Below are 14878 nucleotides of genomic sequence, written 5' to 3'. Positions count from 1 at the left end.
AATCTAACATCAGTTTATGCAATGGAACTGAAAGAGTGTTCAAACCTATTCCCCTAATTAGAACACTATTCCCCAAATCAGTCTCAGCTGAAAAGGGTAACACAGACTCCAACACAAACGATTCAGAGGCACCTGTGTCTCTCAAGATCTTCACTGGCACTAATTCCTTACTTCCTATCATAGACACAAAACCTTCCGTAATGAAAGGTAAATAGTCTGGATCAATATGTACTTTCACATGCTCCTGGACCTGAGGCAATGAGTCATGAATGAACGGATGTAGAACCGGCGCAGCTAACGCGGTAGGCTTAGGTTTAACGTAAGCACCCTTTGATCTGAGAAGTGGACATTCGTTTTTCCAATGACCTGAACCTTGACAGTAGTGACACTCTTGCCCAAAGTCAGCTTTACCACGGGAGTCAGGCTCAACCCGAGTTGAATTGAACTCTGCCCGTGAACCAAAATATCTCGGTGAGCGAAGCCCAAATCTATCCGAACGCCCCCACTCATTCCGAATACGGGGCTCTGCAAAGACTCTTTTGTGAGTCAACACATACTCATCCGCCACAACCGCAGCTTCAGCGATATTCTTTACTTTTTGTTCGTTAATATACGTGGCAATACGATCAGGGATTGTGTCCTTAAATTGCTCTAACATAATCAGGTCACACAGCCCTTGGAAAGTCACAACTGCAGAGGCAGAACACCAGCGATTAAACTGTATAGATAATTGTCGCGCAAACTCAACATGGGTCTGTTTATCATCCCTTTTTAAAGTTCTAAATCGTTGGCGGTAAGCCTCAGGGACCAATTCATAAATCTGTAACACAGCCGTTTTAACCTTATCATAACTGACACTGTCGTGTACACTAAGAGCTGAATATGCTTCCTGCGCTTTACCAGTCAGCACACACTGCAACATTAAGGTGCGGTCAGAATCAGGCCAACTCCTAGCGTCAGCAACACGCTCAAACAACGAAAAGAATGTCTCAGGGTCCTTTTCATTAAACTGAGGCAATAACCGTAAGTTCCCAACAATATCAAATGTGTCCGGGGCACGACCAAAAGTGGAACGACCCCTAGGTAAATCTGGGTCACCTTCCCAGAACAAACTCTCCCCTGAAATCTTTCCTTCCCTAATCAACTCTATCCGTTCTTGTTGCAACTTGATTTTAGCCATCTCCATATCTTGTTTAAATGCTAATTCCTTTTCATACTTTACACGATCATGCTCTAGCTTCTCACGATCCTGCTGCATATCTAATTCCTTTTCATACTTTACACGATCATGCTCTAGCTTCTCACGATCATGCTCCATATCTAATTCCTTTTCATACTTTACACGATCATGCTGCAGCTGTAACAAAAGCAGTTCTTTCTGCTGTTCAAAAAGAAGACTACTAGGACTAACCGATGGAATGGCCATTGTAACGTTACGGGGAGATGACCCCTCAGCAGAGACTGGCCCAGTGATAACTTCAAGAATACCACTCTCCATCAGATTGGCCTTCAATATCAACCTAATAGAATTCTTTAGACGTTTATCACTAATTTCAACATTGTAGTATTCGGCAATTTTCAACAGCTGTTCTTTAGTACCTAATTCTAACAATTCCTCTGATGGAAAGCGAATGAACTCATCTACAAAAGACGCCATAGTTACAAAAAAAAATCTCACTCGTCCCCTCTGCTGAGCACACCAGACCACAACTCAAGAAATGACAATCACCCTGAGCACCACAGAAGAGAGATGAGATACGGAGCTTCCCCAAACCTACATTAACTCAACCCTAGTCTTCATGCGGATTTGCGGTGGGTATTTACGCACTGTAGCCCGCTGGCAAGGAAATAAACCCCCCAGCACGCTGGCAGATTCCACCAAGCCACGGATGTGCCCCCGAGACAACTGCTCAGTCCACAGACACCACACAAAAATAACAAACATTAACCATGCCCAACATATTCCAAAAATGAAACACGTCGCTAAACCTATCAGGGGTAAAAGGCTATAGCTCCGGGTAGTAAATAGTACTACCCTATCCAAATCTCCCACTGAGGTACACAGCCGATTACTCACCTCAGACCGATCTCCCAACAGAAAGTAGAACAAGAGTTTCCAGGCTGGGCAGGGCCTGGAAACTAACCAATGTACTCTCTCCAACGCAGCACACCAACCAACCAACTAAGGCAACCAATACTGGGCCTAACAACTCAAACAAAAATATTTAAACCAACCACGTACCTCCACGTTCTCCCAAACAAATACGTTCAATAGATCCCGGACGAGCCCCCACTTGTCACGAACCGGCTCAGAGCCCGTAACAAAAGGGAGACCACGTGGAGATAAGGAGTAACAAAATATATTTATTTAAATAACGAAACTAGGTATAATATACAATGGGGTGTGTAATCAGTAATCAGTAGTGTAAGTGAGTGTTTTGCATGCATGAATGTGATAATGCAGGGTGTTGAAAGATGCTAACACAAACAACCAAAAAGCACCATGAAACATAACCGAAACACAAACAAATCTGTCAAGGTGTCTGCCTGGAGAGAGTCTCCTCCATGAATGGGGAAGTGGTGTATTTATCCTGGGAGAGTGGGCCCAGGTGTTTCCCATGTAGCTGACGACCCTCCCAACTCCGCCCACCGGCATCCTAATAAGGAAACAAGAGCAAAGAGAGAGAAAACGGTAGACAGAGTGGGAGGGTCGTCACAACACACATAGCTACGTGTAGCCTACTTGGACACCGAGTCCCCACATTTCCCACTCTCACACACCGAATAGCCTGAAGCCACAGGGCTCTTCTCGCAGGCTCTATTTCCCTACGTGGGACCATTGTGAACTGTAGGTCAGGATGTTTGACCTGGCTACATGTACATTGAACAACAAAACAGCTTTTCGACATGTTTTGTTATTTCTGTATAACAAAAAAAGCAGATGTACAGTTGTGGGGTTTAATGGAGAGACATATTCCGTTCAATGAGTTGTGGGGTTTAATGGAGAGACATATTCCGTTCAATGAGTTGTGGGGTTTAATGGAGAGACATATTCCGTTCAATGAGTTGTGGGGTTTAATGGGGAGACATATTTCCTTCAATGAGTTGTGGGGTTTAATGGGGAGACATATTTCCTTCAATGAGTTGTGGGGTTTAATGGAGAGACATATTCCGTTCAATGAGTTGTGGGGTTTAATGGAGAGACATATTCCGTTCAATGAGTTGTGGGGTTTAATGGGGAGACATATTTCCTTCAATGAGTTGTGGGGTTTAATGGAGAGACATATTCCGTTCAATGAGTTGTGGGGTTTAATGGGGGAGACATATTTCGTTCAATGAGTTGTGGGGTTTAATGGAGAGCCATATTCCGTTCAATGAGTTGTAGGGCTTAATGGAGAGACATATTCAGTTCAATGAGTTGTAGGGCTTAATGGAGAGACATATTCCGTTCAATGAGTTGTAGGGCTTAATGGAGAGACATATTCCGTTCAATGAGTTGTAGGGCTTAATGGAGAGACATGTTTCCTTCAATGAGTTGTGGGGTTTAATGGAGAGACATATTCCGTTCAATGAGTTGTTGGGTTTAATGGAGAGACATATTCCGTTCAATGAGTTGTGGGGTTTAATGGAGAGACATATTCCGTTCAATGAGTTGTGGGGTTTTAATTGGAGAAAGATTAGTCATTTTGAGTCTAATTTTGTTTTGGGGTTTTCTGCTTCCTGTCTCTGTTTCACAGTGTTCTGTATCATGTCACCAAGGGGATGATATTGTCCTTGCTCCTCGCTAACAGACCTGATGATCTGATGCGGAATTTTAATTAGGGAGTGGTTTGAGCGAGGGGTCCAGGGGGGGTGAAGTATCAAAGCTTGTATCCGTCTCCCCCAATGTCTGTCATGACTGGCCGTCAGGGGCAGTGGCATGGAGGGGGTGTGAGAAAGGGAGAGGGCTACAGTAAGACTGGGGTTCGGGGGGGGCTTGGCTGTGACTTTGCCCCAGGACAGGAACCAGGGACAATGGTCTGAGTAAGTGAGTGACAACCCTGAAGGGCCACCAAGTCATCCTTTTCACTTAGAGGCATCCGTTGACTTTGTGCTTGTGTGTGTGGCAGTGTGTGTGTGTTAGTGTCCACTTAGGCCAGAGCGCAGGGCACAGACAACCTTCTGCTGGCTGCCACGGCGATACCCTCGCCATGACGATGGTCTGGGTACCGTGGAGACAAGGGTTCTAGGCTGTATCTATGACAGGGCTGCTACCAGCTGCCCCAGCGGCACTGCTAATTAATACAGACATGATAGGGGCTTTCCTCTGTCTCCCTTTCCTATATGACTGTAGAGGTTTTTTGGGGGGCACTTTCCCCTGGGACAGACACTAACTGTACAGACTCTCTTTCAACTGACCCAGAGCATCCTACTGTGTCACATATTTACATTTACATTTAAGTCATTTAGCAGACGCTCTTATCCAGAGCGACTTACAAATTGGTGCATTCACCTTATGATATCCAGTGGAACAACCACTTTACAATAGTGCATCTAACTCTTTTAAGGGGGAGGGGGGGGTTAGAAGGATTACTTTATCCTATCCTAGGTATTCCTTAAAGAGGTGGGGTTTCAGGTGTCTCCGGAAGGTGGTGATTGACTCCGCTGACCTGGCGTCGTGAGGGAGTTTGTTCCACCATTGGGGTGCCAGAGCAGCGAACAGTTTTGACTGGGCTGAGCGGGAACTGTACTTCCTCAGAGGTAGGGAGGCGAGCAGGCCAGAGGTGGATGAACGCAGTGCCCTTGTTTGGGTGTAGGGCCTGATCAGAGCCTGAAGGTACGGAGGTGCCGTTCCCCTCACAGCTCCGTAGGCAAGCACCATGGTCTTGTAGCGGATGCGAGCTTCAACTGGAAGCCAGTGGAGGGAGCGGAGGAGCGGGGTGACGTGAGAGAACTTGGGAAGGTTGAACACCAGACGGGCTGCGGCGTTCTGGATGAGTTGTAGGGGTTTAATAGCACAGGCAGGGAGCCCAGCCAACAGCGAGTTGCAGTAATCCAGACGGGAGATGACAAGTGCCTGGATTAGGACCTGCGCCGCTTCCTGTGTGAGGCAGGGTCGTACTCTGCGAATGTTGTAGAGCATGAACCTACAGGAACGGGTCACCGCCTTGATGTGAGTTGAGAACGACAGGGTGTTGTCCAGGATCACGCCAAGGTTCTTAGCACTCTGGGAGGAGGACACAATGGAGTTGTCAACCGTGGTGGCGAGATCATGGAACGGGCAGTCCTTCCCCGGGAGGAAGAGCAGCTCCGTCTTGCCGAGGTTCAGCTTGAGGTGGTGATCCGTCATCCACACTGATATGTCTGCCAGACATGCAGAGATGCGATTCGCCACCTGGTTATCAGAGGGGGGAAAGGAGAAGATTAATTGTGTGTCGTCTGCATAGCAATGATAGGAGAGACCATGTGAGGATATGACAGAGCCAAGTGACTTGGTGTATAGCGAGAATAGGAGAGGGCCTAGAACAGAGCCCTGGGGGACACCAGTGGTGAGAGCACGTGGTGCGGAGACAGATTCTCGCCACGCCACCTGGTAGGAGCGACCTGTCAGGTAGGACGCAATCCAAGCGTGGGCCGCGCCGGAGATGCCCAGCTCGGAGAGGGTGGAGAGGAGGATCTGATGGTTCACAGTATCAAAGGCAGCCGATAGGTCTAGAAGGATGAGAGCAGAGGAGAGAGAGTTAGCTTTAGCAGTGTGGAGTGCCTCCGTGACACAGAGAAGAGCAGTCTCAGTTGAATGACTAGTCTTGAAACCTGACTGATTTGGATCAAGAAGGTCATTCTGAGAGAGATAGCAGGAGAGCTGGCCAAGGACGGCACGTTCAAGAGTTTTGGAGAGAAAAGAAAGAAGGGATACTGGTCTGTAGTTGTTGACATCGGAGGGATCGAGTGTAGGTTTTTTCAGAAGGGGTGCAACTCTCGCTCTCTTGAAGACGGAAGGGACGTAGCCAGCGGTCAAGGATGAGTTGATGAGCGAGGTGAGGTAAGGGAGAAGGTCTCCGGAAATGGTCTGGAGAAGAGAGGAGGGGATAGGGTCAAGCGGGCAGGTTGTTGGGCGGCCGGCCGTCACAAGACGCGAGATTTCATCTGGAGAGAGAGGGGAGAAAGAGGTCAAAGCACAGGGTAGGGCAGTGTGAGCAGAACCAGCGGTGTCGTTTGACTTAGCAAACGAGGATCGGATGTCGTCGACCTTTTTTTCAAAATGGTTGACGAAGTCATCTGCAGAGAGGGAGGAGGGGGGAGGAGGGGGAGGAGGATTCAGGAGGGAGGAGAAGGTGGCGAAGAGCTTCCTAGGGTTAGAGGCAGATGCTTGGAATTTAGAGTGGTAGAAAGTGGCTTTAGCAGCAGAGACAGAAGAGGAGAATGTAGAGAGGAGGGAGTGAAAGGATGCCAGGTCCGCAGGGAGGCGAGTTTTCCTCCATTTCCGCTCGGCTGCCCGGAGCCCTGTTCTGTGAGCTCGCAGTGAGTCGTCGAGCCACGGAGCAGGAGGGGAGGACCGAGCCGGCCTGGAGGATAGGGGACATAGAGAGTCAAAGGATGCAGAAAGGGAGGAGAGGAGGGTTGAGGAGGCAGAATCAGGAGATAGGTTGGAGAAGGTTTGAGCAGAGGGAAGAGATGATAGGATGGAAGAGGAGAGAGTAGCGGGGGAGAGAGAGCGAAGGTTGGGACGGCGCGATACCATCCGAGTAGGGGCAGTGTGGGAAGTGTTGGATGAGAGCGAGAGGGAAAAGGATACAAGGTAGTGGTCGGAGACTTGGAGGGGAGTTGCAGTGAGATTAGTGGAAGAACAGCATCTAGTAAAGATGAGGTCAAGCGTATTGCCTGCCTTGTGAGTAGGGGGGGAAGGTGAGAGGGTGAGGTCAAAAGAGGAGAGGAGTGGAAAGAAGGAGGCAGAGAGGAATGAGTCAGAGGTAGACGTGGGGAGGTTAAAGTCACCCAGAACTGTGAGAGGTGAGCCATCCTCAGGAAAGGAACTTATCAGGGCGTCAAGCTCATCGATGAACTCTCCAAGGGAACCTGGAGGGCGATAAATGATAAGGATGTTAAGCTTGAAAGGGCTGGTAACTGTGACAGCATGGAATTCAAAGGAGGCGATAGACAGATGGGTCAGGGGAGAAAGAGAGAATGTCCACTTGGGAGAGATGAGGATCCCAGTGCCACCACCCCGCTGACCAGAAGCTCTCGGGGTGTGCGAGAACACGTGGGCAGACGAGGAGAGAGCAGTAGGAGTAGCAGTGTTATCAGTGGTAATCCATGTTTCCGTCAGTGCCAAGAAGTCGAGGGACTGGAGGGACGCATAGGCTGAGATGAACTCTGCCTTGTTGGCCGCAGATCGGCAGTTCCAGAGGCTGCCGGAGACCTGGAACTCCACGTGGGTCGTGCGCGCTGGGACCACCAGGTTAGAGTAGCGGCGGCCACGCGGTGTGAAGCGTTTGTATGGTCTGTGCAGAGAGGAGAGAAGAGGGATAGACAGACACATAGTTGACAGGCTACAGAAGAGGCTACGCTAATGCAAAGGAGATTAGAATGACAAGTGGACTACACGTCTCGAATGTTCAGAAAGTTAAGCTTACGTTGCAAAAAAAAAAAAAAAATCTTATTGACTAAAATGATATAGTACTGCTGGCTGGTGAAGTAGGCTGGCTAGCAGTGGCTGCGTTGTTGACTTTGTTTGAAAGTGTAGCTGGCTAGGTAACCTCTAACTGGCTAGGTAACCTCGACAATTTCTCTAAATTTCTCTAAACTACACAATTATCTTGGATACAAGGACAGCAAAGACAACTATGTAGCTAGCTAACACTACGCTAATCAAGTCATTCCGTTGTAATGTAAGTTTCTACAGTGCTGCTATTCGGTAGAATCACTTAATGTGGAAGAGAGTGTGTGTCTGTGTGTGTTTGTGTGTTTATTTGTTGCTTGGCCTATCTTATCTGTGGTTGCTGCCTCACTGACGTACAGGGAGACCCATGGCCTTGTCAGTGGATGGATGTCCTTCCTCAGCTCAGCGCTGCCTGTATTTGTCAGATATCATTAGGCCTTGTTCTAAGAGACTAGTGCTGGCCTGCTATCAAACTATCAGCACTGAAAGACTACTCTTCCCCATCACTGGTCACCAGCCTTCTCTCTGGAACCTGCTCTAGTGTGTCTGTGTCTGTGCGAGAGAGTACATGAACTTGTGTGTGTGTTGGTCAGAGGTGTCGGACCAGATGGGCCTGTTTCTGAGGAGCTGCCTCCAGGCTCTGGAGTGGCGAGAGAGAGACTCAAATCAAATCAAGCTTTATTTATACAGCACATTTCAGACATGGAATGCAACGCAATGTGCTTTACAGGAAAAAATGAATAAAACAATAAAAGCTGAAATATTCACTAAACAACAAACATAAGATAAAAACAAAAGAATGACACATACTGAACAGCTAAAAAACACCCTAAGGGAAAGCAAAGCTAAAAATATATGTTTTAAGATCTCTTAAATATGTCCACAGTTTTGCACTCCCTCAGGTTCTCTGGCAGGCTATTCCAGAGGCTGGGGTCATAGTAACTAAAGGCTGCCTCTCCATGCCTCTTGGTCCTAGACTTTGGGATAGTTAAAAGGCCAGTGACCTGAGAGACCTATTGGGTACATAACTGAAAAGCAAGCAAGAAAGAGAGAGAGAGCGAGACGGGAGAACAGAACGACCATCTTGTTGCTTCACTCTCATCAGCATGTGCGTAAGCCTGTGTGTGTCAGTTTGTCTTGTTGCCAAGTTCTTCCTATATCCATACAGGACATGATCTTATATCTGTCTGTGGCCTGCCATTGGTCCCTGCTTCATGCAAACTCTTTACAATATATGGTCCTCTGCCTGTCTATCTCAATCACAGTGTTTATTGTATCTCTGTTTTTTTTGTTGTCTCTTGTCTGTCCTTGTCACTATGACTGTTTGTTTGTCCCTCTGCCTCTCTGTGTGAGAGTTGTGTGTGTTTGGGTGTGTGCCCTGTGCTGTGACCTCCTAATCCGTCTGACTGTCTTATTAATGACCAGCTTGCCGACTCCATCTTCTCTGACCCTGCTGAAGGTCATGTGCCAGCGCTCGTTAGCGCTGTCACTACGAAGACATGTCAGCTGTCAGCAGAAGCGGGAGGGGGGTGTGTGCTAATGCAGAGACGGCTAGAGTAGTCAAAGGGGGGAGGGAGAAAGATGGGAAGAGAAAGGGGACAAGTTCATTTAAAATGTATTTCTTGTCAAAGACTTCTGTCGGCTGTTGCTAAACAGGATGGTACTAATTGGCAAGGTTGTCGTGGCAGAGGCCCCCATTCTAGGGTCTTTTGATGTGGCTGTAGTGAGAAGGGGATCTTAAAAGAGGTTTGGTTGTACCAACAGTGAGTGTGAGGGGCAGGCGCTGACCTCTCATCACAAAAGTCAGCTAGATATGAACCCTGAGGAGAGATACTCCCCCATCTGATCTGTCTATCCAAGAGGAAAGAGAGAAGGGTATACCCTGAAGATGGAGGATGGATCAGTGGCATGACTTTATGATAACACCTCTAACCGAACATGGAGGATAATATGGCAATTGTGAGATGATACAAAATGCATCATACGGGATGATTTTTGTATTTTGAAAGTTACATATCTTGAAAATTTGATTGCTGACAAGCAAAACATTTTGGGACTTTGTCAACAACTGACTAATGAAACAAATACCCAAAGATCGTTTTTGGGTGGAGTTTTCCTTTGTCTTCAATTCCCCCACCATTTCTCAGTCATTAGCCTACAATAGATGTGTAGTAGTGGTAGCGGCAGCAGCAGCAAAAAAAGAAACGTCCCCTTTTCAGGACCCTGTCTTTCAAAGAATTCGTAAAAATCCAAATAACTTCACTGATCTTCATTGTAAAGGGTTTAAACACTGTTTTCCATGCTTGTTCAATGAACCATAAACAATGAATGAACATGCACCTGTGGAACGGTCATTAAGACACTAACAGCTTACAGACGGTAGGCAATTAAGGTCACAGTTATGAAAACTTAGGACACTAAAGAGGCCTTTCTACGGACTCTGAAAAACACCAAAAGAAAGATGCCCAGGGTCCCTGCTCATCTGTGTGAACGTGCCTTAGACATGCTGCAAGGAGGCATAAGGACTGCAGATGTGGCCAGGGCAATAAATTGCATATCCATACTGTGAGACGCCTGAGACAGGACGGACAGCTGATCGTCCTCGCAGTGGCAGACCATGTGTAACAACACCTGCAAAGGATCGGTACAGCCGAACATCACACCTGCGGGACAGGTCAGAATGGCAACAACAACTGCCTGAGTTACACCAGGAACGCACAATCCCTCAATCAGTGCTCAGACTGTCCGCAATAGGCTGAGAGAGGCTGGACTGAGGGCTTGTAGGCCTGTTGTAAGGAAGGTTCTCACCAGACATCATCGGCAACAACGTCACCTATGGGCACAAACCCACCATCGCTGGACCAGACAGGACTGGCAAAAAGTACTCTTCACTGACGAGTCGCGGTTTTGTCTCACCTATCCGATGGTCGGATTTGCGTTTATCACCGAAGCAATGAGCGTTACACCGAGGCCTGTACTCTGGAGCGGGATCGATTTGGAGGTGGAGGGTCCGTCATGGTCTGGGGCGGTGTGTCACAGCATCATCGGACTGAGCTTGTTGTCATTGCAGGCAGTCTCAATGCTGTGTGTTACAGGGAAGACATCCTCCTCCCTCATGTGGTACCCTTCCTGCAGGCTCATCCTGACATGACCCTCCAGCATGACAATGCCACCAGCCATACTGCTCATTCTGTGCGTGATTTCCTGCAAGACAGGAATGTCAGTGTTCTGCCATGGCCAGCGAAGAGCTCGGATCTCAATTCCATTGAGCACGTCTGGAACCTGTTGGATCGGAGGGTGAGGGCCAGGGCCATTCCCCCCAGAAATGTCCGGGAACTTGCAGGTGCCTTGGTGGAAGAGTGGGGTAACATCTCACAGCAAGAACTGGCAAATCTGGTGCAGTCCATGAGGAGGAGATGCACTGCTATATGTAATGCAGCTGGTGGCCACACCAGATACTGACAGTTACTTTTGATATTGACCCCCCCTTTGTTCAGGGACACATTATTCCATTTCTGTTAGTCACATGTCTGTGGAACTTGTTCAGTTTTTGTCTCAGTTGTTGAATCTTGTTATGTTCATACAAATATTTACACATGTTAAGATCGTCGTCCTCATTTAACGTGTTGTTCTATCGTCCTCATTTAACCTGTTGAAAATAATGAACATTGAAATATTACTGTGGCTACAGTAGGTTTGACTCTGAGCTAGAGGCTTTCCAAAATGGACCTGGGGCTTTCCCCATCCGGGCCCGATATGCATAAATAAAAAAAATCAATATAGAGACCCGTTCAGAACGGACCCGAGGACAATTAGACCCATTCCTGGTCAGACCCGGTCCGATCCGAGTGAGGGAAGCAACAGAGAAGTAAATGTTTAAGCGAAGCTGATTAGCGAAGCTTATTAACCGGAGCTGATAAAGAGCGAGGGAGAGGAGGTCGAGAGAGTTGACGGTCTAGCAGGGGCCGTGCAGTGTGTGTAGGCTACTGTGAGTGTGAGTGAGTGACACGGGAACAGGGAGGAGGGAAGGAGAGACAGCAACCGACCAAGCCAACTCACGCTATAGCAGACTAATACACTATATATGTGTGTGTCCATATACAAAAGTATGTGGACACACCTTTAAATTAGTGGATTTGGCTATTTCAGGTGTATAAAATCGGGCACACATCCATGCAATCTCCATAGACAAACATTGGCAGAACAGCCTTACTGAAGATCTCAGTGACTTTCAAAGTGGCACCGTCATAGGATGCCACCTTTCCAACAAGTTAGTTTGTCAAATTTCGGCCCTACTAGTGCTGCCGCGGTCAACTGTACGTGCTGTTATTGTGAAGTGGAAATGTCTTGGAGCAACAACGGCTCAGCTGCGAAGTGGTAGTCCACACAAACTCGCAGAACTGGACTGCTGCAGTGCGTAGCACGTAAATATTGTCTGTCCTCGGGTTGCAACACTGACTACCGAGTTCCAAACTGCCTCTGAAACTGCCTCGGGAGCTTCATGAAAAGGGTTTCCATGGCCAAGCAGCCGCACACAAGCCTAAGATCACCATGCGCAATGCCAAGTGTCAGCTGGAGTGGTGTAAAGCTCTCTGCCATTGTACTCTGGAGTAGTGGAAACGCTCCCTCTGGAGTGATGAATCACGCTTCACCATCTGGCAGTCCGACGGACAAATCTGGGTTCGTTGGATGCCAGAAGAACTCTACCTGCTCCAATGCATAGTACCAACTGTAAAGTTTGGTGGAGGAGGAATAATGGTCTGGGGCTGTTTTTCATGGTTCGGGTTAGGCCCCTTATTTCTAGTGAAGGGAAATCTTAACGCTACAGCATACAATTACATTCTCATTGATTCCAACTTTGTGGTAACAGTTTGGGGTAGGGGTTTCCTGTTTTGCGAGGTCCATACAGAAATGGTTTGTCGAGATCGGTGTGGAAGAACTTCACTGGCCTGCACAGAACCCTGACCTCAACCCCATCAAACACCTTTGGGATGAATTGGAACTTTAACTGTGGGCCAGGACTAATCGCCCAACATCAGTGCCCGACCTCACTAATGCTCTTGTGGCTGAATGGAAGCAAGTCACCGCAGCAATGTTCCAACATCTAGTGGAAAGCCTTCCCAAAAGAGTAGATGCTGTTATAGCAGCAAAGGGGGGGACCAACTCCATATCAATGCCCATGATTTTGGAATGAGTTGTTCGATGAGCAGGTGTCCACATACTTTTGGTCATAAAGTGTAGCTGCCATAGCTAGGTTATTTATCATCCAATATGATTACGTGGTACCTGTCTTGACTGCATCAAACCAGGAGAAGCTAGTTAAACTAGCTAGCTAACTAGCTAGGCTAATTGAGGCTACATGCGCTTTCTCGTCCAACACAGTTACAAACAACAACTCCATTCAGAATATAAAGTAGCAGCCTACCTGTTGGCTTTTGGTCTTTGTAGCCTATCATTCTCCTTTTTAACTTTTAATTCCACCTTCCATTGTTTCTCCTAACTTTTGTCCCACACGGAGGCTCTATGCCTGTATCCTTTTGCCACTTTGATGACTTATGATTGGCCAACAACAAGCTACACGCGCCACTTTCGTGAAAAGCAAAGAGCAGCAGCATGAAATATACAATTTCTCTCTCTCTCCATCTACTGCAGGAGTCGTGTTCGGATCTGTATGGGTCCTTCCGGACAAGTCAGTTAAAATTACACACCCAAGACCCGTGACAATCATATCAGATCCGACCCAGACCTGTGACATTATATAGAATTCTGGATCCGGAACCTCTCGGATCAGGTCTCGGGTTTTCGGGTACGGGTGATGATGTTAATATTATTGCTCGATGTTTCCACATTTTAATTATTTTTATTATGACTGGTGTTTATGGGCCAGACACTTCTGAAGTGCTAAGCCTATTGTGTCCCAAGTTCCCAATAAGGATTTCATTCTGTATTTTATTATTTATCAGTTGTCACCTTCTGCTGTTGAAGCAAACAATAGCAGTACACATACAAATCCTCTAGATGGCAGTAGTGTCACACTACAACTGGGTTCTCTGTTCTGCAGGGTTGTGCATTCACCACACACACACACACACACACACACACACATATACACACACACACACACACACACACACACACACACACACAAACTACGCTTGGAGGTTGAGTCCATTAGTTAAGGATTCATTCTGTCCTTTAGCTCTGCATCACCCTACATTGTCTTATGTCTGCTGGGGCTCCACCTTTTGGCTTTTACCCTCACATCAGGTATATTTCTGGAACTAATGGCCATATTTAAAAGTAACAAGCAACACAATGGTAAAACTGTTAAGGTATTTGGATGTGCTTGAGTGCTTTACGACCAATTAGTCATAGAATTGAAAATAATAGATAATGCCATTTTGAATATATGTATGCATGTAGACTTCTATAGTTGAGAACATGTCCTCGGCATATTCATGTAGATAAAAGAGCAGAAGCATTCGCCCTGGCCTCTAACCTTATTTGCTTGATGAAAAGGTCTGTGATCACCGGAGTTGGAAGAGAGCGTTAGAGATAATTACCATGGTGAAAGGTTAGATTTATTGAGTCGGTGTCTACGACAGAGGGTCGCGAACAGAGAAAGGAGAGCTTGGTACTGAGTGAATTAATTGATTTGTAGATAATGGTGCATTTGACGCTAGCCATCTAAGTGGTGCTGAGAATGAGAATACATCAGTGGAAGGAGGGGCTCTGTGAGTGATGTGATGGTTATGACAGTACATTGACTCTTTCTTATGAACCTTAATCGTATTATTTTTGTACATCTTTATTAGGACTATTGGTTTTTCCTCCACTATTCTTTTCCCTCCATCTTCCCCATTCGCTTACTTTTTTCATTCTTTGTAGGTAACTTCACCTAAAAGCTCTAACTAAAAGCTATGCAGATCAGTCTCACAAACCTGAGTTTATGACGTCCTTGATAGTCAAAGAAAAAGGAGTGTTTGCGTGAAGAGCAGGAAGGAACAGCAGGGCCTTATGGACTTAAGAATCAAGTATTGATGCTTTGTGAGAAGACAATATTTTAGTAGAAAGACGAGGCTGGAGGAAAAGGGCACTTGGGGGGAAAATATAAGAATATAGACGCACACTCATACTGAACCTTTTGAGAAGAGAGTAACAATACGAGTGGGCTTTGGTATGAGTGTGAGTAGTTCTGCCACTGGTTGACTGCTACTGTGTGATGCTGGCTGCTCCTGT

At 46.9% G+C, this 14878-nt stretch overlaps 1 protein-coding gene across 1 annotated transcript in view; it reads left to right on the top strand.

Annotated features, from left to right (window-relative positions):
• Window positions 1-14878, top strand: part of srbd1 (S1 RNA binding domain 1) — a 102691-nt gene that overhangs the window by 38702 nt on the left and 49111 nt on the right. The window lies entirely within an intron of this gene.

This window comes from Salvelinus namaycush, chromosome 35, assembly GCF_016432855.1.
Source record: "Salvelinus namaycush isolate Seneca chromosome 35, SaNama_1.0, whole genome shotgun sequence".
In the NCBI taxonomy this organism is placed as follows: Eukaryota; Metazoa; Chordata; class Actinopteri; order Salmoniformes; family Salmonidae; genus Salvelinus; species Salvelinus namaycush.
Note: the sequence above shows the minus strand (reverse complement) of the source record. Positions and strands in the feature narration are given on the sequence as shown.